The 26,585-nt window shown below is 47.0% G+C and overlaps 1 protein-coding gene across 1 annotated transcript in view; it reads right to left on the bottom strand.

Moving 5' to 3' along the window:
- LOC144691868 (cytochrome P450 2J1-like) overlaps positions 1–26,585 on the bottom strand; it is a 148,984-nt gene that overhangs the window by 87,791 nt on the left and 34,608 nt on the right. The window lies entirely within an intron of this gene.

The raw sequence follows: 26,585 nt of genomic DNA, 5'->3' as shown, positions 1-26,585 counted from the left end.
GTCATCAGCAAAACTGGAAATACTACATTTGGTCTCCCTGTCCAAAACATTTGTATAGATTGTGAACAGTTGTGAGCCCAGCACTGACCCTTGTGCTACCCAAGTTAGGGGAAGCGGTGGCATAGTGGTACTGTCACTGGACTAGTAATCCAAAGACCAAAGGTAATGATCTGGGGACCAGGTTTTGAATCCCATCACGGCAGATGGTAGAATTAGAATTCAATAAAAATCTGGAATTAAAATTCTACTGGTGACCATGAAATATTGTTAATTGTCATAAAAACCCATCTGGTTCACTAAATCTGCCAGCCTCACTGGGTCTGGCCTACAAGTGATTCTGGACTCCAGTGGTTGACTTTGAAATGGCTGAGCAAGCCACTCAGTTGTATCAAACTGCTAAAAGGGATGAAACTGGATGGACCACCCGGCATCAACCTAGGCACGGGAAACGACAAGCGCAAACTCAGCCCTGTCGACCCTGCAAAGTTCTCCTTACTAACATCTGGAGGCTAGTGCCAAAATTGGGCGAACAGTCTCACATACTGGTCAAGCCACAGCCTGACATAGTCATACTGCTGGAATCATACCTTACAGACAATGTCCCAGAGATCACCATCCCTGGGTATGTCCTGTCCCACTGGTAGGACAGACCCAGCAGAGGTGGTGGCACAGTGGTATACAGTCAGGAGGGAGTTGCCCTGGGAATCATCAACATTGACTCCGGACCCCATGAAGTCTCATGGCATCAGGTCAAACATGGGCAAGGAAACCTCCTGCTGATTACCACGTACCGCCCTCCCTCAGCTGATGAATCAGTGCTCCTCCATGTTGAACACCACTTGTAGGAAGGACTGAGGGTGGCAAGGGCGCAGAATGTACTCTGGGTGGGGGACTTCAAAGTCCATCACCAAGAGTGGCTCGGTAGCACCACTACAGACTGAGCTGGCTGAGTCCTAAAGGTCATAGCTTCTAGACTGGGTCTGCGGCAGGTGGTGAGGGAACCAATAAGAAGGGAAAAAATTATTTGACCTCATCCTCGCCAGCCTGTTGCTGCCGATGCATCTGCCCATGACAGTATTGGTAGGAGTCCTTGTGGAGATGAAGTCCCGCCTTCACATTGAGGATCCCCTCCATCGTGTTGTGTGGCATTACCACCGTGCTAAATGGGATAGATTTCGAACAGATCCAGCAACTCAAGATTGGGCATCCACGAGACACTGTGGGCCATCAGCAGCAGCAGAACTGTACTCAAACACAATCTGTAACCTCATGGCCCAGCATATCTCCCACTCTACCATTACCATCAAGCCAGGGGATCAACTCTGGTTCAATGAAGAGTGCAGGAGGGCATGTCAGGAGCACCACTAGGCATACCTAAAAATGAGGTGTTAACCTGGTGAGGCCACAACACATGACTACTTGCGTGCCAAACAGCAGAAGCAGCAAGCGATAGACAGAGTTAATCGATCCAACAACCAACGGATCAGATCTAAGCTCTGCAGTCCTGCCACATCCAGTCGCCAATGGCGGTGGACAATTAAACAACTCACTGGAGGAGGAGGCTCCACAAATATCCCCATCCTCAATGATGGGGGAGCCCAGCACATCAGTGCAAAAGATAAGGCTGAAGAATTTGCAACAATCTTCAGCCCAGAAGCGGCGAGTGGATCATTCATCTTGGCCTTCTCTGGAGGTCCCCAGCATAACTGTTGTTAGTCTTCAGCCAATGCGATTCACTCCAAGTGATATCAAGAAATGGTGTAGGACACTGGATACTGCAAAGGCTATGGGCCCTGACAATATTCCGGCAATAGTACAGAAGACTTGTGCTCCAAAACTTGCCGTGCCCCTAGCCAAGCCGTTCCAGTACAGCTACAACACTGGCATCTACCCGGCTATGTGGAGAATTGCCCAGGTATGTCCTGTACACAAAAAGCAGGACAAATCCAACCTGGCCAATTACCACCCCATCAGTCTACTCTCAATCATCAGTAAAGTAATGGAAGGGGTCACCAACAGTGCTATCAAGTGGCACTTGCTTAGCAATAACCGACTCACTGATGCTCAGTTTGGGTTCTGCCAGGGTCACTGAGCTCCTAACCTCATTACAGCCTTGGTTCAAGCATGGGCAAAAGTGCTGAACTCCAGAGGTGAGGTGAGCGTGACTGCTCTTGACATCAAGGCAGCATTTGACTGAATGTGGCATCAAGGAGCCCTAGCAAAACTGGAGTCAGTTGGAATCAGGGGAAAACTCTCCGCTGGTTGGAGTCATACCTAGCACAAAGGAATATGGTTGTGGTTGGAGGTCAGTCATGTCAGCTCCAGGACATCACTGCAGGAGTTCCTTAGGGTAGTGTCTTCGGCCCAACCAACATTTGCTGCTTCATCAATGACCTTCCTTCCATCATAAGGTCAGAAGTGGGGATGTTCACTGATGATTGCACAATGTTCAACACCATTCGCGACTCCTCAGCCAATGAAGTAGTCCATGTCCAAATGCAGCAAGAACTGGACAATATTCAGGTTTGGACTGACAAGCGGCAAGTAACATTCGTGCCACACAAGTGTCAGGCAATGACCATCTCCAACAAGAGGGAATCTAGCCATCGCCCCTTGACATTCAATGGCATTACCATCACTGAATTCCCCACTATCAACATCTTGGGGGTTACCATTGACCAGAAACTGAACTAGACTAGCCATATAAAATCTATGGCTACACAGCAGGTCAAAGGCTAGGAATCCTGTGCGGAGTAATTCACCTTCTGACTCCCCAAAGCCTGTCCACCATCTACAAGGCACAGGTCAGGAATGTGATGGAATACTCCCCACTTGCCCGAATGAGTGCAGCTCCCACAACACTGAAGAAGCTTGACACCATTCAAGGAAAAGAATCCCCCTTATTGACACCACACCCACGAACATTCACTCCCTCCACCACCAACGCACAGTGGCAGCAGTGTGTACCATCTACAAGATGCACTGCAGGAACTCACCAACGCTCCTTAGACAGCACCTTCCAAAGCCATAACCGCTACCACCTAGAAGGACAAGAGCAGCAGACACATGGGAACTCCATTACCTGGAAATGCTCCTCCAAGCCACTCACCATCCTGACTTGGAAATATATCGCCGTTCCTTCACTGTCGCGGGGTCAAAATCTTAGAACTCCCTCCCTAACAGCACTGTGGGTGTACCTACTCCACAGGGACTGCAGCGGTTCAAGAAGGCAGCTCACCACCACTTTCTCAAAGGCAATTAGGGATGGGCAATAAACGCTGGCCCAGCCAGTGATGCCCACATCCCATAAATGAACTTTAAAAACCCCAACTAGTAACAGCCTGCCATCCTGGGAATGTGTTAGTCAATTCTCAATCCATACCAGAATATTACTGCCAACCCCATGTGCTGCAATTTTGTTCACTAACCTCCTGTGTGAGACTTTCTCAAAAGCCTTTTGAAAATCCAAATACACCACATCTACCGGTTCTCCTTTACCTATACTACAAGTAACATCAACAAAAAGCTCCAACAGGTTTGTCAAACATGATTTCCCTTTCATAAATCAATGCTGACTCTGCCCAATCACTTCATTATTTTCCAGGTGTCCAGTTATCACATCCTTTATAATAGATTCTAACATTTTCCCTATTACTGATGTCAAACTAACAGGTCTGTCATTCTCTGCTTTCTTTCACCCTCCCTTCTTACATAGTGAGGTTACATTTGCTACTTTCCAGTCCACAGGAACCTTTCCAGAATCTATAGAATTTTGAATGATAACCACCAATATATCCACTATCTCTACAGCCACCTCCTTCAACACTCTGGGATGTAACTCATCAGGTCCAGGGGATTCATCAACCTTCAATCCAGTTAACATTTTGAGTACTACTTCTTCATTAATATTAATTTCTTTCAATTCCTTATTTTCACCTGTCCCTTGGTTCCTGAGTATTTCAAGGAGATTTTCTGTGTCCTCGTCCATGAAGATATACAAAAAGTAATTGTTTATTTTCTACTCCATTTCCTTATCCTCCATTATAAATTCTCCAGTCTCCGCCTGTAATGGACCCACATTTCTCCTTGCGAATCTTTTCCTTTTCACGTACCTAAAGAAGCTTTTACAATCTGCCTTTATGTTACTCGCTAGTTTGCGCTCATAATCTCTTTTCCCTTTCTTGATCAGTTTCTTGGTCCTCCCTTGTTGGATTCTAAATTGCTCCCAAACCCTCAGGATTACCACTTTTTCGGACAACCTTACAAGCTGCTTCATTTGATCTAATGCAATCTTTAAGTTTTTTGTTATTTATGGTTGATTTATCCTTTCTGTTGTGTTTTTTTCTATTAGAGGAATGCATATTTGTTTTAGATCATGTAATACTTCTTTAAATACTAGCCATTGCCTGTCTACAGTCAAATCTTTTAGTATATTTTCCCAATCCACTATAGCCAATTTGCCCCTCATACCTTCATAGTTTCCTTTGTTCAGATTTAAGACCCTAGTTTCAGAATGAAACATGTCACTTTCCAACTAAATGTAAAATTCTATCATATTATGGTCACTATTTCATAAAGGCTCCTTAACAGCAAGGCGATTATTTAGCCCTTTCTCATTAATACTACCAAATGCTCTGCGAGGCGGAGATTATCGTGGATAGCACGTATAGAGAGCTGCTAACACCGCAGGCTAAGAGTCCGCAGGCAGGAAGGGAATGGGTGACCACCAGGCAAAGCAAGAGGACTAGGCAGGCAGTGCAGGAATCTCCTGTGGCTATTCCGCTGCAAAACAGATATACCGCTTTGGATACTGTTGGGGGGAATGGCCTCTCAGGAGAAAGCAGCAGCAGCCAAATTTGTTGCACCGCGGTTGGCTCTGCTGCACAGGGGAGGAGTAAAAAGTGTGGGAATGTAATAGTTATAGGGGATTCGATTGTAAGAGGAATAGATAGGTGTTTCTGTGGCCGCAAACGAGACTCCAGGATGGTATGTTGCCTCCCTGGTGCTAGGGTCAAGGATGTCTCAGAGCGGCTACAGGACATTCTGAAGGGGGAGGGTGAACAGCCAGTGCTCGTGGTCCACATTGGTACAAACGACATAGGATAAAAAAGGGATGAGATCCTAAAAGCAGAATATAGGGAGTTAGGAATAAGTTGAAAAGTAGAACCTCAAAGGTAGTGATCTCAGGATTACTACCAGTGCCACATGCCAGTCAGAGTAGAAATAGCAGGATATATCGGATGAATACGTGGCTGAAGAAATGGTGTGGGGGGGAGGGTTTCAGATTCCTGGGACATTGGGACCAGTTCTGGGGGGGGTGGGACCAGTACAAACTGGACGGGTTACACGTGGGCAGGACCGGGATCGATGTCCTGGGGGGATTATTTGCTAGAGCGGTTGGGGAGGGTTTAAACTAAAATGGCAGGGGGATGGGAACCTATGCAAGGAGTCAGAGGAGGGGGAATCAAAGACAAGAACAAAAGACAGAAAGGGGAATAAGAAAAGTGATAGTCAGAGAAATCAAGAGCAAGAATCAAACAGGGCCTCAGTGAAAAATAGTGGGAAAGGGATAAGTAATGTTAAAAAGACAAACCTTAAGGCTTTGTGCCTTAACGCAAGGAGCATTCGCAATAAAGTGGATGAATTAACCGGGCAAATAGATGTAAACAGGTATGATATAGTCGGGATTACGGAGACATGGCTGCAGGGTGACCAGGGATGGGAACTGAACATCCAGGGGTATTCAGTATTTAGGAAGGACAGACAAAAAGGAAAAGGCGGTGGAGTTGCATTGCTGGTTAAAGAGAAAATTAATGCAATAGTGAGGAAAGATATTAGCTCCGACGATGTGGAATCTGTATGGGTAGAGCTGAGAAACACCAAGAGGCAAAAAACATTAGTGGGGGTTGGATGTAGACCCCCAAACTGCAGCGGTGATGTTGGGAATGGCATTAAACAGGAAATTAGAGACGCATGTAATAAAGGAACATCTGTAATTATGGGTGACTTTAATCTGCATATAGATTGGGCAAATCAAATTAGTAACAATACCATAGAGGAGGAATTCCTGGAGTGTATACGGGATGGTTTTCTGGACCAATACGTTGCAGAACCAACTAGAGAACAGGTCAAACATTGTCATCAAACCCACTGACAAGGGTGGTGCTGTTCTTGTCTGGCGCACTGACCTCTACCTCGCGGAGGCTGAGCGTCAACTCGCAAACACATCCTCCTACCTCTCCCTGGACCATGACCCCACCACTGGACATCAAACCATTGTTTCCAGGACTGTCACTGACCTCATCTCCTCTGGAGATCTTCCCTCCACAGCTTCCAACCTGATAGTCGCCGAACCTCGGACGGCCCGCTTCTACCTCCTACCCAAAATCCACAAACAGGACTGTCCCGGCAGACCGATCGTGTCAGCCTGTTCCTGCCCCACGGAACTCATTTCTCGTTATCTTGACTCCATTCTCTCTCCCCTTGTCCATTCCCTTCCCACCTACATCCGTGATTCCTCTGACACCTTATGTCACATCAACAATTTCCAGTTCCCTGGCCCCAACCGCTTCCTCTTCACCACGGACGTCCAATCCCTCTACACCTTCACCCCCCACCGGGAGGGTCTGAGGGCCCTTAGCTTCTTCCTTGAACAGAGGCCCGAACAATCCCCATCCACCACTACTCTCCGTCTGGCTGAACTTGTTCTCACACTGAACAATTTCTCCTTTAACTCCTCTCACTTCCTCCAAATAAAAGGTGTGGCTATGGGTACCCGCATGGGCCCCAGCTATGCCTGTCTCTTTATGGGGTATGTGGAACATTCCTTGTTCCAGTCCTACTCCGGCCCCCTCCCACAACTCTTTCTCCAGTACATCAATGATTACTTCAGTGCTGCTTCGTGCTCTCGTCGGGACCTGGAAAAATTTATTAATTTTGCTTCCAATCTCCACCCCTCCATCATTTTCACATGGTCCATCTCTGACACTTCCCTTCCCTTCCTTGACCTCTCTGCCTCAATTTCTGATGATAGACTGTCCACCAATATTCATTACAAGCCTACCGATTCCCACAGCTACCTCGACTACAGCTCCTCACACCCCACTTCCTGTAAGGACTCCATCCCATTCTCTCAGTTCCTTCGCCTCCATCGCATCTGTTCTGATGATGCTACCTTCAAAAACAGTTCCTCTGACACGTCTTCCTTCTTCCTTAACCGAGGTTTTCCACACACGGTCGTTGACGGGGCCCTCAACCGTGTCCGGCCCATCTCTCGCGCATCCGCCCTCATGCCTTCTCCTCCCTCCCAGAAACATGATAGGGTCCCCCTTGTCCTCACTTATCACCCCACCAGCCTCCGCATTCAAAGGTCATCCTCCGCCATTTCCGCCAACTCCAGCATGATGCCACCACCAAACACATCTTCCCTTCACCCCCCCCGGCGGCATTCCGTAGTGATCGTTCCCTCCGGGACACCCTGGTCCACTCCTCCATCACCCCCTACTCCTCAACCCCCACCTATGGCACCTCCCCATGCCCACGCAAAAGATGCAAAACCTGCCCCTTCACTTCCTCTCTCCTCACCGTCCAAGGGCCCAAACACTCCTTTCAAGTGAAGCAGCATTTCACTTGCACTTCCCTTAACTTAGTCTACTGCATTCGTTGCTCCCAATGCGGTCTCCTCTACATTGGAGAGACCAAACGCAAACTGGGTGACCACTTTGCAGAACACCTGCGGTCTGTCCGCAAGAAAGACCCAAACCTCCCTGTCGCTTGCCATTTTAACACGCCACCCTGCTCTCTTGCCCACATGTCTGTCCTTGGCTTGCTGCATTGTTCCAGTGAAGCCCAACGCAAACTGGAGGAACAGCACCTCATCTTCCGTCTAGGCACTTTACAGCCTTCTGGGCTGAATATTGAATTCAACAACTTTAGATCTTAAACTCCCTCCCCCATCCCCACCCCCTTCCCGTTTCTTCCCCCTCCCTTTTGTTTTTTCCAATAATTTATATAGATTTTTCTTTTCCCACCTATTTCCATTATTTTTAAATCTATACCTTTAATGCCCTGTTTGTCTTTCCACCCCACCCCCACTAGAGCTGTACCTTGAATGTCCTGCCATCCATTCTTAATTAGCACATTTTCTTAGATAATATCACTACCTTTAACACCCCTTTGTTCCTTTTGTCTGTGACAACTTTTGATTATCTGCTCCTATCACTGCTTGCTTGTCCCTACAACCACCACCCCCCCAACTTCACTCCACCCACCCCACCCCCCCCTCCAACCTTAAACCAGCTTATATTTCACCCCTCTCCTAACTTTACTCAGTTCTGCCGAAGAGTCATGAGGACTTGAAACGTCAACTCTCTTCTTCTCCGCCGATGCTGCCAGACCTGCTGAGTTTTTCCAGGTAATTCTGTTTTTGTTTTAGAGAACAGGCCATCCTAGACTGGGTGTTGTGTAATGAGAAAGGAATAATTGGCAATCTAGTTGTGCGAGGCCCCAAGGGGATGAGCGACCATAATATGATAGAATTCTTCATCAAGATGGAGAGTGACTTAATTGATTCTGAGACTTGGGTCCTGAATCTTAATAAAGGAAACTACGATGGTATGAGGCGTGATTTGGCTATGATGGATTAGGAAACATTGCTTAAAGGGATGATGGTGGATAGGCAATGGCAAACATTCAAAGAGCGCATGGATGAACTGCAACAATTGTTTATTCCTGTCTGGCACAGAAGTAAAACAGGAAAGGTGGCCAAACCATGGCTTACAAGGGAAATTAGAGATAGCATTAGATCTGAGGAAGAGGCATACAAATTGGCCAGAAAAAACAACAGACCTGATGTTTGGGAGCAGTTTAGAATTCAGCAAAGGAAGACCAAGGGATTGATTAAGAAGGGGAAAATAGAGTACGAGAGTAAGCTTGCAGGGAACATAAAACTGATTTTAAAAGTTTCTACAGGTATGTGAAGAGAAAAAGATTGGTGAAGACAAATGTAGGGCCCTTACAGTCAGAAACAGGGGAATTTATAATGGGGAACAAAGAAATGGCTGACCAACTAAATACAAACTTTGGTTCTGTCTTCACAAAGGAGGACACTAATAACATACCAGAAATGTTGGGGAACACAGGGTTTAGTGAGAGGGAGGAACTGAAAGAAGTCAGTATTAGTATGGAAATGGTGTTGGGGAAATTGATGGGATTGAAGGCCGATAAATACCCGGGGCCTGATAATCTACATCCCAGAGTACTTAAGGAAGTGGCCCTAGAAATAGCGGATGCATTGGTGGTCATCTTCCGAGATTCTATAGACTCTGGAACAGTTCCTACGGATTGGAGGGTAGCTAATGTAACCCCACTATTTAAAAAGGGAGGCAGAGAGAAAACCGGGAATTATAGACCAGTCAGCCTGACGTCGGTAGTGGGGGAAATTCTAGAGTCCATTATAAAAGATTTAATAGCTGAGCACGTGGAAAACAGTGGCAGAATTGGACAGAGTCAGCATGGATTTATGAAAGGGAAATCATGCTTGACAAATCTTACTGGAATTTTTCGAGGATGTAACTATTAGAGTTGATGAGGGGGAGCCAGTGGATGTGGTTTATTTGGACGTTCAGAAGGCCTTCAACAAAGTCCCACATTAGAGATTAGTGTGTAAAATTAAAGCGCATGGAATTGGGGGTAGTGTGTTGAGATGGCTAGAAAACTGGTTGGCAGACAGGAAACAAAGAGCAGGAATAAACGAGTCTTTTTCCGAATGGCAGGCAGTGACTAGTGGGGTACCGCAGGGATCGGTGCTGGGACCCCAGCTATTCACAATATATATTAATGATTTAGATGAGGGAATTAAATGTAATATCTCCAAATTTGCAGATGACACAAAGCTGGGTGGGAGGTTGAGCTGTGAGGAGGATGCAGAGATGCTTCAGTGTGATTTGGACAAGCTGAGTGAGTGGGCAAATGCATGGCAGATGCAATATAATGTGGATAAATGTGAGATTATCCATTTTGGTAGCAAAAACAGGAAGGCAGATTATTATCTGAATGGCTATAAATTGAGAGAGGGGAATGTGCAACGAGACCTGGGTGTCCTTGTACACCAGTCGCTGAAGGTAAGCATGCAGGTGCAGCAGGAGGTAAAGAAGGCGAATGGCATGTTGGCCTTCATAGCCAGAGGATCCAAGTACAGGAACAGAGATGTCCTGCTGCAATTGTACAGGGCCTTGGTGAGACCACACCTGGAATATTGTGTGCAGTTTTGGTCTCCTTATCTGAGGAAGGATGTTCTTGCTATAAAGGGAGTGCAGCGAAGGTTTACCTGACTGATTCCTGGGATGGCGGGACTGACATTTGAGGAGAGATTGAGTCCATTAGGATTATATTCACTGGAGTTCAGAAGAATGAGGGAGGAATCTCATAGAAACCTATAAAATTCTATCAGGACTAGACAGGGTAGATGCAGGAAGGATGTTCCCGATGGTGGGGGAGTCCAGAACCAGAACCAACTATATTGAATTATTTCTAATATGATTCTTTGTTTTTTAAAGATTTCAAATGCTTGTCGACATTAACAACAACAGCCTACTTTTATATAGCACCTTTAACATAGTAAAATGTCTCAAGGTGCTTTTCTGGAGCATTGGGCAGATTTTGATACCTAGGTACTGAAGGGGATATTAGAATAGTTAGGTCAAAGGAGGTGATCTTAAGGAATGCCTTAAAGGAGATGGTTCTGAGGATATGGGGGAGACCATTTAGGACTGAGATGAGGAGAAATTTCTTCACCCAGAGAGTGGTGAGCCTGTGGAATTCATTACCACAGAAAGTAGTTGAGACCAAAACATTGTATGTTTTCAAGAAGGAGTTAGATATAGCTCTTGGGGTGAAAGGGATCAAAGGGTATGGGGAGAGAGCGGGAGCAGGCTATTGAGTTGGATGATCAGCCATGATCATAATGAATGGTGGAGCAGGCTCGAAGTGCCGAATAGCCTACTCCTGCTCCTAGTTTCTATGTTTCTGTGTAAAATAGCCCTCTTCCTAGTTGGTTCCTCAACATTCTGCTCCAGAAGCCCACCTCGTAAACACTCCAGGAATTCATCCTCCAAAACATTAGTGCTAATTAGATTTACCCACACTATATGAAAATTGAAGTTGTCCATTATTACTATATTACCCGTGCTACATACATCTCTAATTTCCTGATTTATAACTGTGTCCAATGTTACCATTGCAGTTGGTGGCCTATAAACAACTCCCACCAATGTTTGCTACCCCTTGCTGTTTCCTAACTCCACCCAAACTGAATCTACATCATGATCTTTCAATCTAAGATCCTCTCTCATCTTGTCCCTTATCAACAATGCTAAACCACCTCTTTCTCCTTTTTGCTTACCCTTCCTAAATGAGGAATATCCTTGAAAATTCAGTTCCTAGTCTCAGTCAGCCTGTTACCATGTCTCCATAATGGCAATTAAATCATACCCATTTAATCTTTTTGTGCCTTCAAATCATCTACCTTATTGTGAATGCTGTGTGCATTAAGTAGAGTGCCCTTATCCTTGTCTTTTTGACCATTATTCCACATTCTGATCCTATTTGATACTTGCCTTTGCTTCATCTGCCTTCTAATTTCACTTACTATTTTTTGACTTCCTATTACCAGCTTTGCTACCCTCCAGTGAGCTCCCCCTCAGGTTCCCACCCCCTTTGCCAATCTAGTTTAATCCCTCCCCAACAGCACTAGCAAATCTCCCTGCGAGGATATTAGTCCCGATCCTGCAAACGTGCAACCCGCCCATCTTGTACAGGTCCCACCTGCCCCAGAACCAGTCCCAATGCCTCGGAAATCTGATGCCCGCTCCCGTCACCCCCACACCAGTTCTCCAGCCACATGTTCAATCGGCCAATCCTCCTATTCTTATGGTCACGTCCTGGGAGTGATTCTAAGATTACTACTTTTTTCTTTTATTCATTCATGGGATGTGGGTATCACAGGCTGGGCCAGCATTTATTGCTATCCCTCATTAATCTTAAGGTGGTGGTGAGCTGTCTTCTTGAACCGCTGCAGTCCAATTGGTGTAGGTACATCCACAGTGCTGTTAGGGAGGGAGTTCCAGGATTTTGACCCAGCGACAGTGAAGGAACGGCGATATATTTCCAAGTCAGGATGGTGTGTGGCTTGGAGGGGAGCTTCCAGGTGGTGGTGATCCCACCTATCTGCTGCCCTTGTCCTTCTAGATGGTAGCAGTCGTGGGTTTGGAAGGTGCTGCCTAAGGAGGCTTGGTGAGTTCCTACAATGCATCCTGTGGCTGGTACACACTGCTGCTATTGTGTGTCGTAGGTGGAGGGAGAGAATGTTTGTGGATGTGGTGCCAATCAAGCGGGGCTGCTTTGTCCTGGATGGTGTCCAGCTTCTTGAGTGTTGTGGGAGCTGCACTCATCCAGGCAAGTGATGAGTATTCCATCACACTCCTGACTTGTGCCTTGTAGATGGTGGACAGAATTTAGGGAGTCAGGAGGTGAGTTACTCAGTGCAGGATTCCTAGCCTCTGACCTGCTCTTGTAGCCACAGTATTTATATGGCTAGTCCAGTTCAGTTTCTGGTCAATGGTAACCCCCAGGATGTTGATAGTGGGGGAATTCAGCAATGGTAATGCCATTGAATATCAAGGGGAGAGGGTTAGATTCTCTCTTGTTGGAGATGGTCATTGTATGGTGCGAATGTTACTTGCCACTTGTCAGCCCAAGCCTGGATATTGTCCAAGTCTTGCTGCGTTTGGACGTGTACTGATTTTGAGGTCCTGCTTTTTAATTACTTTCCTATCCCCCATAAGTCTGCTTTCAGGGCCTCATCTCTATTCTTACTATATCACTGGTACCTGTGTGGACCATGACCTTTGGCTATTCACTCTCCCCAAGAAGAATGTCCTGCAGCCAATCTGTGACCTCTTTGACCCTGGTACCAGGGAGACAACCATCCTGGAGTCATGTCTACGGCTGCGGAAACACCTGTCTGTTCCCCTAACTAATGAGATTTCTATCATTATTACTCTTCCACTCTCCAATCTCCCCTCCTGTGCAGCTGAGTGACCCGTGATGCCATGGACTTGACTCTTGCTGCACTCCTCTGAGGAACTATCGCCCTCACCAGTTTACAAAATGGTAAACTGGTTAGCGAGTGAGGTGGACCCAAGGGACTGCTGCTCTCCCTGTCTGGTTCTCTTAGACTGATTGGTGGTCATCCATTCCCTCTCTGCCTGCATGCTCCTAACCTGTGGTGGTATGGTTTCTAAATTTGCTGATGACACAAAAATAGGTAGGAAAGTAAGTTATGAAGAGGACACAAGAGGGCTACAAAGGGATATCGATAGGTTAAGAAAGTGGGAAAAGATCTGGCAAATGGAGTATAATGTGGGAAAGTGTGAAACTGTCCATTTTGGCAGGAAGAACGAAAAGGAAGCATATTATCGAAATGGTGAGAGATTGCAGAGCTCTGAGATGCAGAGGGATCAGGGTGACCTAGAGCATGAATCACAGAAGGTTGGTATGCAGGTACAGCAAGTAATTAGGAAAGTTAATAGAATGATATTGTTTATTGCAAGGGGAAATGAATATAAAAGTAGGGAGGTTATACTTCAGTTGTACAGGACACTGGTGAGACCACATCTGGACCGGAATTTTACAGCGGCGGGATTTTATGTTCCTGCCAAAGTCAATGGAGTTTCGAATGGCCCCACAGCTCATTTTACTGCCCCTTCCCTGCAGCGGCGGAGCTGTAGAATTCTGGCCCTGGAGTACCTTGTACGGAATTGGTCTCCTTATTTAAGGAAGGATGTAAATGCATTAGAAATATTTCAGAGAAGCTTTACTAAACTAATACAAGGAATGGGCAGACTGTCTTATGAAGAATGATTGGACAGGCTAGGCTGGTATCCACTGGAGTTTAGAAGAGTAAGAGGTGACTTGATTGAAACACACAAGATCCTGAGGGCTCTTGACAGGGTGGATGTGGAGAGGATGTTTCCTCTTGTGGGGGAATCTACAACCAGGGGTCACTGTTTTAAAATAAGGGGTTGCTCATTTAAGACAGCGACGAGGAGAAATTTTTCCTCTCAGAGGGTTATGAGTCTTTGGAACTCTCTTCTTGAAAAAGTAGTGGAAGTAGAGTCTTTGAATATTTTTCAGGCAGCGGTGGATAGATTCTTGATAAGCATGGGGTGAAAGGTTATCGGGGGTGGGTGGGAGGTTACAGTCAGGTCAGCCATGGTCTTGTAGAGTGGTGGAGCAGCCTCGAAGGGCTGAGTGGTCTATCCCTGCTCCTAATTTGTATGCTCGTATGTACTCCAGATATGACAAAGAACAAAGAACAAAGAAAAGTACAGCACAGGAACAGGCCCTTCGGCCCTCCAAGCCTGCGCCGATCATATTGCCCGTCAATTAAAACATTTTGCACTTCTGGGGTCCGTATCCCTCTATTCCCATCCTATTCATGTATTTGTCAAGCTGCCTCTTAAACACCACTATCATACCTGCTTCCACCACCTCCTCTGGCAGCGAATTCCAGACACTCACTATCCTCTGCGTAAAAAACTTGCCCCGCACATCTCCTCTATAGTTTTCTCCTCTCATCTTAAATCTACGTCCCCTAGTAATTGACTCTTCCACCCTGGGAAAAAGCTTCTGACTATCTACTCTGTCCATGCCACTCATAATTTTGTAAACTTCTATCAAGTCACCCCTCAATCTCCGTCGCTCTAGTGAGAACAATCCGAGTTTCTCCAACCTCTCCTCATAGCTAATAACCTCCAGACCAGGCAGCATCCTGGTAAACTTCCTCTGCACCCTCCCCAACGCCTCCATATCCTTCTGGTAATGTGGGGACCAGAATTGCACGCAATATTCCAAGTGTGGCCTAACCAAGGTTCTATACAGCTGCAGCATGACTTCCCAGCTTTTATACTCAATACCCCTGCCAATGAAGGCAAGCATGCCATATGCCTTCCTGACTACCTTATCCACCTGCGTTGCCACTTTCAGTGACCTGTGGACCTGTACACCCACATCTCTCTGCCCGTCAATGCACTTAAGGGTTCTGCCATTTACTGTATAATTCCTGCGTGTATTAGACCTTCCAAAATGCATTACCTCACATTTGTCTGGATTAAACTCCATCTGCCATTTCTCCGCCCAAGTCTCCAACCGATCTATATCCCGTTGTATCCTTTGACAATCCTCTTCACTATCTGCAACTCCTCCAACCTTAGTGTCGTCTGCAAACTTACTAATTAGCCCAGTTACATTTTCCTCCAAATCATTTATGTATACTACAAACAGCAAAGGTCCCAGCACTGATCTCTGCGGAACACCACTAGTCACAGCTCTCCATTCAGAAAAGCACCCTTCCACTGCTACCCTCTGTCTTCTGTGACCAAGCCAATTCTGAATCCATCTTGCCAGCTCCCCTCTGATCCCGTGCGACTTTACCTTCTGTACCATGCTGCCTCTCACTAATATGCCCATTTGCTTCCAAATGGTAGTAAATCCTGTCACAAAGAATCTTCTCCAATAATTTCCCTACCACTGGCGTAAGGCTCACCAGCGTGTAATTTCCTGGATTATCCCTGCTACCCTTCTTAAGCAATGGAACAACATTGGCCATTCTCCAGTCCTCTGGGACCTCACCCGTAGCCAGTGAGGATACAAAGATTTCTGTCAAGGCCCCAGCAACCTCCTCCCTTGCCTCCCTCAGTACTCTGGGGTAGATCCCATCTGGCCCTGGGGACTTATCCACCTTAATATTCTTCAAGATGCCTAACACCTACTTTATTTTTATCTCAACATGATCCAGGCTATCTACACACTCTTCCCTAGACAAATGGTCTCACTAATACCCTGTACAACTGTAGCAAAACTTCCCTATTGTTGGATTCCATTCCCCTTGCAATAAATGATGACATTCCATTTGTCTTCCGAATCATTTGCTGTACCTACATACAAACCTTTCCTGATTCATATACCAAGACACCCAGGTCCCTCTGTACCTCAGAGTTCTGCAGTTTCTCTCCAATTAGATACCAGGTTGCTTTTCTATTCTTACTGCAAAAGTGGACACATTCACATTTTCCCACATTCTACTCCACCTGCCAATTTTTTGCCCATTCACTTAACCTAGCTGTATCCCTTTGCAGACTCCTAATGTCCTCAAAATTTATTTTCCTACCTATCTTGGTGTGATCAGCAAATTTAGTACCATACATTTGGTCCCTTCATTCAAGTCATTGATATAGATTGTAAATAGTTGAGGCCCCAACACTGGTCCCTGTGGCACTCTACTCATTAAATCTTGCCAACCCAAAAAATCCATTTATGCCTACTTTCTGTTCCCTGTTAGCTAACCAATCTATGCTAATACTTTACTCCCTAAACCATGTGCCACACTGCCAAAAGGTCAATATTCAGAATTGAGGGAGTGCTGCACTGTCAGAGGGGTAGTTCTGAGGTAGTGCTGCAGCAGTTAATTAAATTTTTTACAAGGTATGGTTTTCCTAAAGAAATACAATTAGACCAGGGGTCAAACTTCATGTCACAGCTGTTTAAGGAAGTAACGAACAGTTTGGGGATAAAACAGTTTAAATCAACAGTTTATCATCCAGAGTCGCAAAGAGCTTTGGAAAGATGGCATCAAATTTTAAAAATTATGCTGAGAGCGTATGGTCAGGATTATCCACAGGATTGGGATACAGGAATTCCATTCTTGTTATTTGCTATTAGAGACGCTCCTAATACATCGACTGGTTTTAGCCCTTTTGAACTAGTTTATGGTCATGAGGTAAGGGGACCACTGAAATTGATTCAGGAGAAATTGGTGGGTCAAAATTTAGAAACTATTCTCTTAGATTATGTATCAAATTTCAGGGAAAGGCTAAATAGAGCATGTGAGCCACAGCAAGTGATGAAAGCAAAGGCAGATAAGAAAGCTAAAACTCACAGTTTTATTTCTGGAGAGAAAGTACTAGTTTTGTTACCAGTATTTGCTGACTCATTAACTGTAAGATTTAGTGGGCCTTACAGGATTGAAAAGAAATTGAGTGAAGTAAATTATTTAATAAATAATTCAGATAGAAGAAAGAAGCAGAGGGAGTGTCATGTAAATATGCTTAAAAAGTATCTTGACAGGAAAGAGGAACAAAAAGAGGTGTTAGTGATGCTGGATGATGAGAAAGAGGAAGAAGTGCAGGGCTCTGAAATTGATTTTCCTCTGGTCAAATTGGAAAATGAGGATGTGCTTGAAAATTTAAATGAAATATTGGTTACCTTCCAAACAAGTGTCAAAGTTATTTGGAAAAGCTATTGCAGTCACACAAATCTATTTGTGGAAATAAGTTGGGGAAGACAGATTTAGCTGTACATGGTGTCTTGGTACAGGTTTCATCTTCAATAAGGCAACATCCTCACAGAGTAGATCCAGCAAAGTTATCACAATACAAAAATAAATTGATTTCACGCTTCAAAATGATATCATTGCGTCTCGTTGCAGTAACTGGAGTTCATCTGTTGTACTGGTACCGAAACCGAATGGAACACAAAGACTGTGGGCAGAATTTTATGGCTGATGTGTGGGTGGCGGAACCTGCACGTCAGCGTTTAAAATGTCGCGTACTGATGTCGCGTGAGCGTCCCGATGTCAGTGCGCTACATCGCGATATTTAGGTGGGTGGACGCGCTATGAAGTGCGACGCCCGCCCGCCATTAATTGAAGACCTTGTTAAGGCCCTTAACTCGGCAACTGAAGCCGATTTTGAGGAGCTTGTGTGATCTTTTCCTCAGCGCACGGGCCCAACGGGCAGGCGGGTAACTGATTTTTTAACAAACCTCGTCCACGGGCGGGATATGTGGGCTCAGAGGGGTTGGTCGTGTTTTTTCTGAAGTATTTAATGCAGAAAGTGTTTTAAACTTGCCTGTGTGATTGTTACCAGTTCAGATCGATTTCCAATCGCTTTCTCTGTACTTTGAAGCTTCAGCTCAGCTCTCTGCAGACAGGAATCTTTATCAGGCCTGCAGCTTTCCGGAGGCCTCTATTTAGCCTGGGTATGGATTCTGACATCTCCACTGGAGGCAGCTACTCTGAGGAGGAAGGGAGGGATAGAATAAGGAGGAGGCCAGGAGTGGACAATCAGCCTCCAGGGGAGCCACCTTTGGGAGGCCAGGCGCAGGCACAAGGGGTGCAGGGCCAAGAGGTTGTCCAAGGCGGAAGGGGCCACAGAAGATGCCACTATCCTGCTGCCAGGGTTTACAGGCGGCGAAGCAGCTACCTCAATATGTCTGAGGTGCAGTGCCGAAGGAGGCTTCGACTCTCAGGGGGGACAGTCAACAGCATCTGTCAGATGATTGGCCCTGAGATCTCCCCTAACTGTGTGGGTGGACACCCCATGCCAGTGGCTCTGAACGTCACAGTTGCCCTCCACTTCTATGCCTCTGGCTCCTTCCAGGGTTTGGTGGGTGATCTTTGCGGTGTCTCCCAATCAGCTGTCTACACTTGTGTCAAGCAGGTTACAGACACTCTGTTCAGATGGGCATTGACCTTCATCCACTTCCGCTGGGACCAGGCAAGTCAGATACAGCGAACCAGAGGCTTCACGGCCATTGCTGGCTTCCCCCGTGTCCAGGGTGCTATAGACTGTACACATGAGGCCATCAAGGCGCCAGCGGGTCAGCCCAGTGCCTTCGTCAACAGGAAGGGCTTCCACTCCATGAACGTGTAGATAGTGTGTGATCACAGGATGCTGATTCTACAAGTCTGTGCAAGGTACCCAGGCAGCTCCCACGACGCCTACATCCTCAGACACTCCCAGGTGCCGGGGCTCTTCAGTGCTCCGACTCGGCTGGATGGATGGCTGCTGGGTGACAAGGGCTATCCCCTCAGAAGGTGGCTCATGACGCCTCTCCACCATCCAAGAACAGAAGCTGAGCAGCAGTACAATAGGAGCCGCGGCACCACAAGGGCTGTGATGGAGAGAGCCATCGGTCTTCTCAAGATGCGCTTCCGATGCCTGGACTGCTCAGGGGGCGCACTCCAGTACCCCCCAGATCGTGTCTCTGTGATAGTGGTAGTCTGCTGCGCTCTGCACAATCTTGCGCTGGGAAGGGGGGATGCAGTGAACGATGAAGACCTTGACGCAGTGGATGTGGCTGTACATGATGAATCCAGCAGTGGCTCAGAGGATGAGGAAGCACAGGGCGATGGTGAGGGGCAGCACGCCGACCCGCTACTACACCAAGGAGGCAGGGTCACCCGGGAGACTTTAATCCAATGAACCTTCATCTAGCTCCACACACATGGATCAGCAGGACCAGCATTGCCTGGAACTTCCACACGTGGCACTTAGGTGCTACATCTTCCACCTCATCAGCTGCAACTAAGGGCTTAGTACAGAAACATCAATATCCACTCAAACACTCATGAGATGTCTGTGAAAAATACAAATGCAGAACAAAGGAAACACCCTCAGCTATGGTCAGAAAAGTGGACTTTATTCCCACCAAAGTAAAGCACAAACATCGCTCAGACTTACATAATTATATGTTCCTTAATCTCGGGCCAACACAAAATCACCAGTGACAAACCCGGGGAGTGCCTATCGTGCATTATGCTTAGGTTTCTGGGTGCTACGTCTAGGTGCGGCCCCATCGCTCGGAGTGGCTTGTGAGACAGCCGGCTGACTCTGCTGTCCTGTTGGCCTCGATGACCTTGGCCGTCCTCTGGCCCATGGGGCCTGTGATGGCCCCGCCTGGGAGGGAGTGGCCGGTTCCAGAACTGGCACCTCCCCAGTTGTCGCAGCCTCAACGGATGCAACGGTCACTGGCAGAGGGGAAGAGGAGCTGCTGCCCTCATCCGGAGCGCCCTGAGAGGAGCTCACAGTGATGACAGGCAGCTGCTGCATTGACGTGAGGTCCCATTGGACCTCCCTGCTCACCGCAGATGGATGGGCACCGAGTGGCGACACTTGGTGCCCAGAACATCTCCCACATTGGGAATGACCACCTATGGCCCTTAGCGGTGTGAGGGCTGCAGGTCAGAGCGTAACCCAATCAGAAGATTCTCAATCCGACTGAAGCCCCTCTCCATGAGAGTCGTCAATCTCTCAGTGGAGGAAGCCTGAAGCTCCGCCCTGAGGTTCATGCAATCACTGACACTCTGCCTGGATTCCTCCACCACAGAGACCAAGTGAAGCACACCCTCATGCAGCCCTGCCAGATGCTCCCGCACATCCTGCCGCTTGTCCTGCAGCTGCTGCATGGCTGACATCTCAGGAGGCACATCATCATTGCCGGACTCAGCATGTGCCTGGTACCCTGTAGTCCTCCAGCTGCTGGCGCCATCGGCACTCTCCGTCCGTGCCATCTCCTCCAGCGATTGTGAAGTGCCCTCTCCACTGTGCCCTGGGACTCTAGCCGACGTCATAATCGCCACCGAAGTGTTTGTCGCTGCGTTGGTGCCTGGCTCACTGAAAGGATGTGATGCAAGTTGCGCGTCTTGGCCCTCAGGTGTGGAGGGGGCTCTGGACGTGTTGGGGGCGGTCATGCGGTGGTGATGTTGAAATTAACAACAAGGACAGTGCATCAGTTAGCGTTCAGTCAGTAACACCTTTCATCCCTATCCCCCCCAGCCTCATAAGTCACTCACCCTTCAAGAACCTAAGGAGACTAACATTTGTGGGGTGGAAAATAGTCAAGAGGAGGCCCAAACATTACACGCACATACAGACAGGCTGGTCAGATGGCCTAAGGAATGCTACATGGAATGTTATGTGGATAAGTGTCTGGTTAAGCACTTGGGCAAGACAAGCAAGCTACGGGAAAATATAAGTAATGGTAGGACCGTGGGAAGTCACGACAATTACAGGGACCTTGCTGGGCAGACCCGTTAAAGTAGCAGAACAGGAACATAAGGCGTTTAACAAGGTCGAAGCCAGACTTGCCTTTATTAGCTGAGGAATAGAACGTAGGAAAAGAGAGGTCATGTTGCAAGTGTAGAAAACACTGTCGAGGCCACAGCTACACTTCTGCGTTCAGTTGTGACCTACACTTCATGGGAGGGATGGCATTAGAGTGGGGAGAGTGCAGAGGTTCCTGACCTGGATGCATGCTGGCCTGGAGAGTTGGAGTGATGAGGAAACATTGCAAACACTTGTAACATTTGCTGTGAAGCACAGGAGATTGACAGGTCACATTATTGACCTTCATACCATTATGAGGGGCATAGAACAGGTGGACAGGAGGCAACATTTCCCCTTGGCGCAGGGATGACTAACATGCTGGCATTTATTTAAGTTGGGTGCCATGAGGTTGACAGGTGAGGTGCGGAGGACCTTTCGGACAGAGTAATGTGGGACGCACTGGCTGAAAGGGTGGTGGAGGTACAAACCCCCCTAAGATGCAATAAGTCTTTGGCTGTGCAGCAGCGATGCCATGGCATGTTAGGCCATGGGGATAGTGGTCACAAGTGGGATAAGGCGACTTTGGAAGGTGTTAGAGATGCACATCCTCAACGGGCCGAGGGACCTTTGTGTATGACCCGCACGTCTGACTGTACCAGTCTGTGAATGAGCAGTGTGGCTGCATTAACGATTGCAGCAACCATCAGTGCTTTGGATGGTGGGCAGACAGAGTGGATGGGGCTGTGGCCCTCAAATACCTGGCCGCTGCACCCCAGCCTCGCCGACACCTGCTGACCTGGCCACCTGCCTCCTCCCCAGCTCCATGACCTGCTCCTCATAGGTGGTGAGGCGCTGGAGCACGGTGTGCCCACCACCAGACTGGTGCTCCTGCATATTGCTCTCAGTTTTTGCCTGCAGATCAGAGAAGAGCATTTATTGGGGCTGATTGCTCATGTACTCTGCAGGCACGCTGCGCCCCAACCACAGTGGCTCATCTGAGGCCTCCAGTGGCTCCTGTCCACACTACTGGTGATCAGCCCTCAGAAGACAGTATGGCTACTCTCAACCCGTCTCCCCAACAGCCACCTTGGACACATTCGGCGTCCATCACTTTGAATAACACACGGGTCTTAGCGCCCATGGCAAGGAGGTGCAACTAGGTGCGGCGCTGAAGCCAGCAGATGGTTCTTGGCCATGACACCTTGAGGCTCCCCTTCCACCATCTCATCACCATCAATAAGACATGTGCTGGAGTTCTGAGTATGTGTCGAGCTGCCTCCCCTGCAGGTTGCCCCCAGACTACTCAAATACAACAAACACCAACATGTGCTGCAGGGAGAACCCATCTTCTCCTCACCCACTAAGGCCGATGTAAGCATGGTCACTATCTGTTTGCCCACCCAGCGTGCGCCAAATGCCTAATGCAGTAACGACACTAGGACATTGGGGGTGGGGTGCTCAAAGGCTAAGGCCACCTGCTGGGTAAAGTAGCCAAGGCTGACATGGTACTCACCCTTCCAGAGCACAGCAAATCATTGAAGCGCTTGCAGCACTGGGTCCCTGTGCGCTGCACATCATCATGAGAGCTAACAGCCTCCGCCATCCCCTGCCTCGCCTGCCTGGTGATGTGGGGGGCCCTCATCCTCCCATCCTCCGGAAACGAGATCTCCCGATGGTTGGACCTTCCAGGAGGACAGCAAGGCAGGCATCTGAGAACCTAGGGCACAGTGGTCCCCCGCTGGCCTACCCTGCAGCCTGCCCCCCTCCTCCTCCTCTGCCCTCACCTCTTGTACTGCTCAGTGACTGGCCATGGTGAACAGCCTAAAGGAGGCTGTCTGGCCGCTCTTTATACAGACTGTCGGTTCCCCATTGGAACTGGCGGTCTGAACACACCCGCCGCTGATTAGATTTTCCCGATGAACACAGGAGTTGGAACCCTGCTGGGTGGGCCTTAATTGGCTCTCCCGCGCAAAATGGCGGCGCAGCCTGTTTCAGTGGCGGGGATCAGCTGCCCGCCCTCCGCCGAGTCAGTCAGGCCTGCAAAATTCTGCCGTGTGTGTGGACTATCGAAAATTGAATGCGGTGACAAACGTAGATTCATATCCTTTACCACAGTTGGAAGATTGCATTGAGAAAGTGGGACAATCGAAATTTATCACAAAGATTGATTTGCTAAAAGGATATTGGCACGTACCAATGTCAGAGAGAGAAAAGGAGATATCAGCATTTGTAACGCCAAGTGGACTATATCAGTTTTAAGTCCTGCCATTTGGTGTGAAGAATGCACCTGCGACATTTCAAAGACTAACAAACAAAGTAATCGCAGGTCTCTGCAATTGAGTGTTTTATAATTGATGATCTAACAGTTTTCAGTCAGACGTAGGAGGAGCATTTACAGCATTTGGAAGAATTATTTACTCAACTACAAGAAGCTAATTTGGTGATGAACTTGGATAAAAGTGAATTTGCAAAAGCACAAGTTACATATCTAGGCCACACCATTGGACATGGTAAGGTGGCTCTGAGAGATGTGAAAGTCAAGGCTATTGTGGATTTCCCAGTGTCTACAACAAAACAGGAAGTTTTGAGATTTCTGGACATGAGTGGGTTTTACCAGAAATTTGTAACAAATTTTAGCCAAATGGTTGCTCCACTGACTGAACTATTAACAAACAAGAAGTTTCAATGGACACAGGAGTGTCAGAAATCATTCGTTAGTTTGAAAACTGTATTAACTACGACACCAGTTTTGGCAGTACCCAATTAGGCCTAGCAATTAAAGTTGGCCGTTAATGTAAGTGATATAGGCATTGGGGCTGTACTGCTACAAGAAGGTGACACTGGAGTTGAAAAACCTTGGAAGCTGAATGTACAACAGAGAAGATATTCAACGATCGATAAAGAGACTTTGTGTTTGGTGTTAGCATTGCAGCATTTGGAATTTTATGCTGCAACTGATTCATCAGAAACAATTGTCTATACAGACCATAATCCATTGAAGTTTTTGGACAAATTTTGAGGCAAAAGTGCAAGACTTTTCAGGTGGAGTCTATGATTACAACCATTTAATCTACAGATTATACATGTTTGTAGATGCGTTATCAAGAGTTTGAAGCTTAAAGGAAAATGGAACATTTTTTAAAAACCTGGACAGTGAACTGGAGGGATTTCTGTTGATACCAAGGATTTGTGTATATATATTATGTTAATGCATGCATGGTAATGCAATAGTGTAATAAGCATAGGCGATAGGGTGAGATGGGTTATTTTAAAAATGAAGCCGTTTCTTAGAATTATGATGGTTCATTTTTCAATAGGAAGGGAGATGTCATGAAGAGATATTAACGTGTATAATATTATTGGAATTTTTTTTAATTAGAGGTTTAATCTGTGTTTGTGTTAACTGGATTGAAGCCAGCTAGTCTCGGTGTTTTGATGTATAGTAGCTTTGAGGTATAAACAGTAAGGTAAAGGGTGCATTTGCATTTTGTTGAATAAACCATTCAAGAATGGGAGTGAAATCTTGCACCTAGCTAGGAAACACCAAGTAATGTTTCTATTACTAATAAAATTGGTATTATGAAAGGGGTTCATAGGGCCTGATGATATAATGAGAATTTACATTCAAAGAGAAAGGTTGGGTATAACAGAAAAGAGTCTGTATGGGCAGGTCAGAGGCATGTTAGATTTAAGCCTGTAAGCCCTACCACTGTGTCTGCAAAGGAACCAAATTGAAAGGAATCTCATTTTGAATTGGTAAAGTGAAAATGCTTTGCCTGGTGTCTGTTTACATCTATTGGTTATTGTTGCCTTAGTGGAGATTAATTTGGGAATTTGTTAAAAAGTTCTGATAGTAATAATTTGTAGCCATGTGTATATGTTTAATTTGTTGTAAATTAATAAATGTTTCATTTAGTTTGATATAAAAACCTCGCGAGAACTGGTGGTCTTATTCCTGAATTTAAAGCTGCAACTCAAAACATACCACTAGAAAATATCGGTTATGACAGTTATTCAAAATGTCCCTCTGGGATTTTAGTAACTCAGCCTTTACCAACTGCTGGGTCATAACAGACCGGCAGTGCAGAGGTAGTGCTGCATTGTCAGAGGGGTAGTACAGAGGGAGTGCTGCACTATTGGAGGTAGAGTACAGAGGGAGCGCTGCACTATCGGAGGGGTAGTACAGAGGGAGCACTGCACTATCGGAGGGGTAGTACAGAGGGAGCGCTGCACTATCGGAGGGGTAGTACAGAGGGAGCGCTGCACTGTCAGAGTGGTAGTACAGAGGGAGTGCTGCACTATCGGAGGGGTAGTACAGAGGGAGCGCTGCACTGTCAGAGTGGTAGTACAGAGGGAGTGCTGCACTATCGGAGGGGTAGTACTGAGGGAGTGCTGCACTGTCAGAGTGGTAGTACAGAGGGAGCGCTGCACTGTCAGAGGGGTAGTACAGAGGGAGTGCTGCACTGTCAGAGGGGTAGTACAGAGGGAGTGCTGCACTATCGGAGGGGTAGTACAGAGGGAGCGCTGCACTGTCAGAGTGGTAGTACAGAGGGAGTACTGCACTATCGGAGGGGTAGTACTGAGGGAGTGCTGCACTGTCAGAGTGGTAGTACAGAGGGAGCGCTGCACTGTCAGAGGGGTAGTACAGAGGGAGCGCTGCACTGTCAGAGGGGTAGTACAGAGGGAGTGCTGCACTGTCAGAGGGGTTAGTACAGAGGGAGTGCTGCACTATCGGAGGGGTTAGTACTGAAGGAGTGCTGTACTGTTAGAGGGGTAGTACAGAGGGAGTGCTGCACTGTCAGAGGGGTAGTACTGAGGGAGTGCTGTACTGTTAGAGGGGTAGTACAGAGGGAGTGCTGCACTGTCAGAGAGGTTAGTACAGAGGGAGTGCTGCACTATCGGAGGGGTTAGTACTGAGGGAGTGCTGTACTGTCAGAGGGGTAGTACAGAGGGAGTGCTGTACTGTCAGAGGGGTAGTACTGAGGGAGTGCTGCACTGCTGTAGGTGCCATCTTTTGGATGAGACATTAAACCCAGCATCTATCTGTTCTCTCACTGATAGATTTAATAAGCCCCATTGTCAAAATTGGAATGGTAGGGGGAGTTCTCCCCCATCGGATCAATATCTATCCTTCACCCAAAACCAGTAAAAAATTAATAATTTCTGATATTTTGCTTAATTGAACTTTGGACCCATGTGTGATCAAAATGTGAGGAGGACATTCAGCCCCTCCCGTATTCAATATGATCCTATCTGGTATTTTTCTTAACTCCATCGGGCTGACTTGATTATGCAATTCTTAACACCCCTTAGCCTGAAAAAATCTATCAGTCTCAGTTTAGACATTTTCAATTGACTCCCAACATCAACAGCTTTTTGGTGGAGAGTTCCAGATTTCCACTCCGCAATGTGTGGAGAAGTACTTCCTGATGTCATCCCGAAACAGTCTGGCTCTCATTTTAATGTTCTGCCCCTCTGTTTTGGAATCCTTGCACCACCCCCACCCCTCCCCCTTACCCCCACCCTCTACCACCGTCCTGCCCCACCAGAGATAAATCCTTTCTACCCTATCAAATCCTTTTAATCATCTTAAATACCTTAACTAGAGCACTCCTTAATTTCTAACATTGTCACATTGCT

This window comes from Cetorhinus maximus, chromosome 16 (assembly GCF_964194155.1).
Source record: "Cetorhinus maximus chromosome 16, sCetMax3.hap1.1, whole genome shotgun sequence".
Taxonomy (NCBI): Eukaryota; Metazoa; Chordata; class Chondrichthyes; order Lamniformes; family Cetorhinidae; genus Cetorhinus; species Cetorhinus maximus.
Note: the sequence above shows the minus strand (reverse complement) of the source record. Positions and strands in the feature narration are given on the sequence as shown.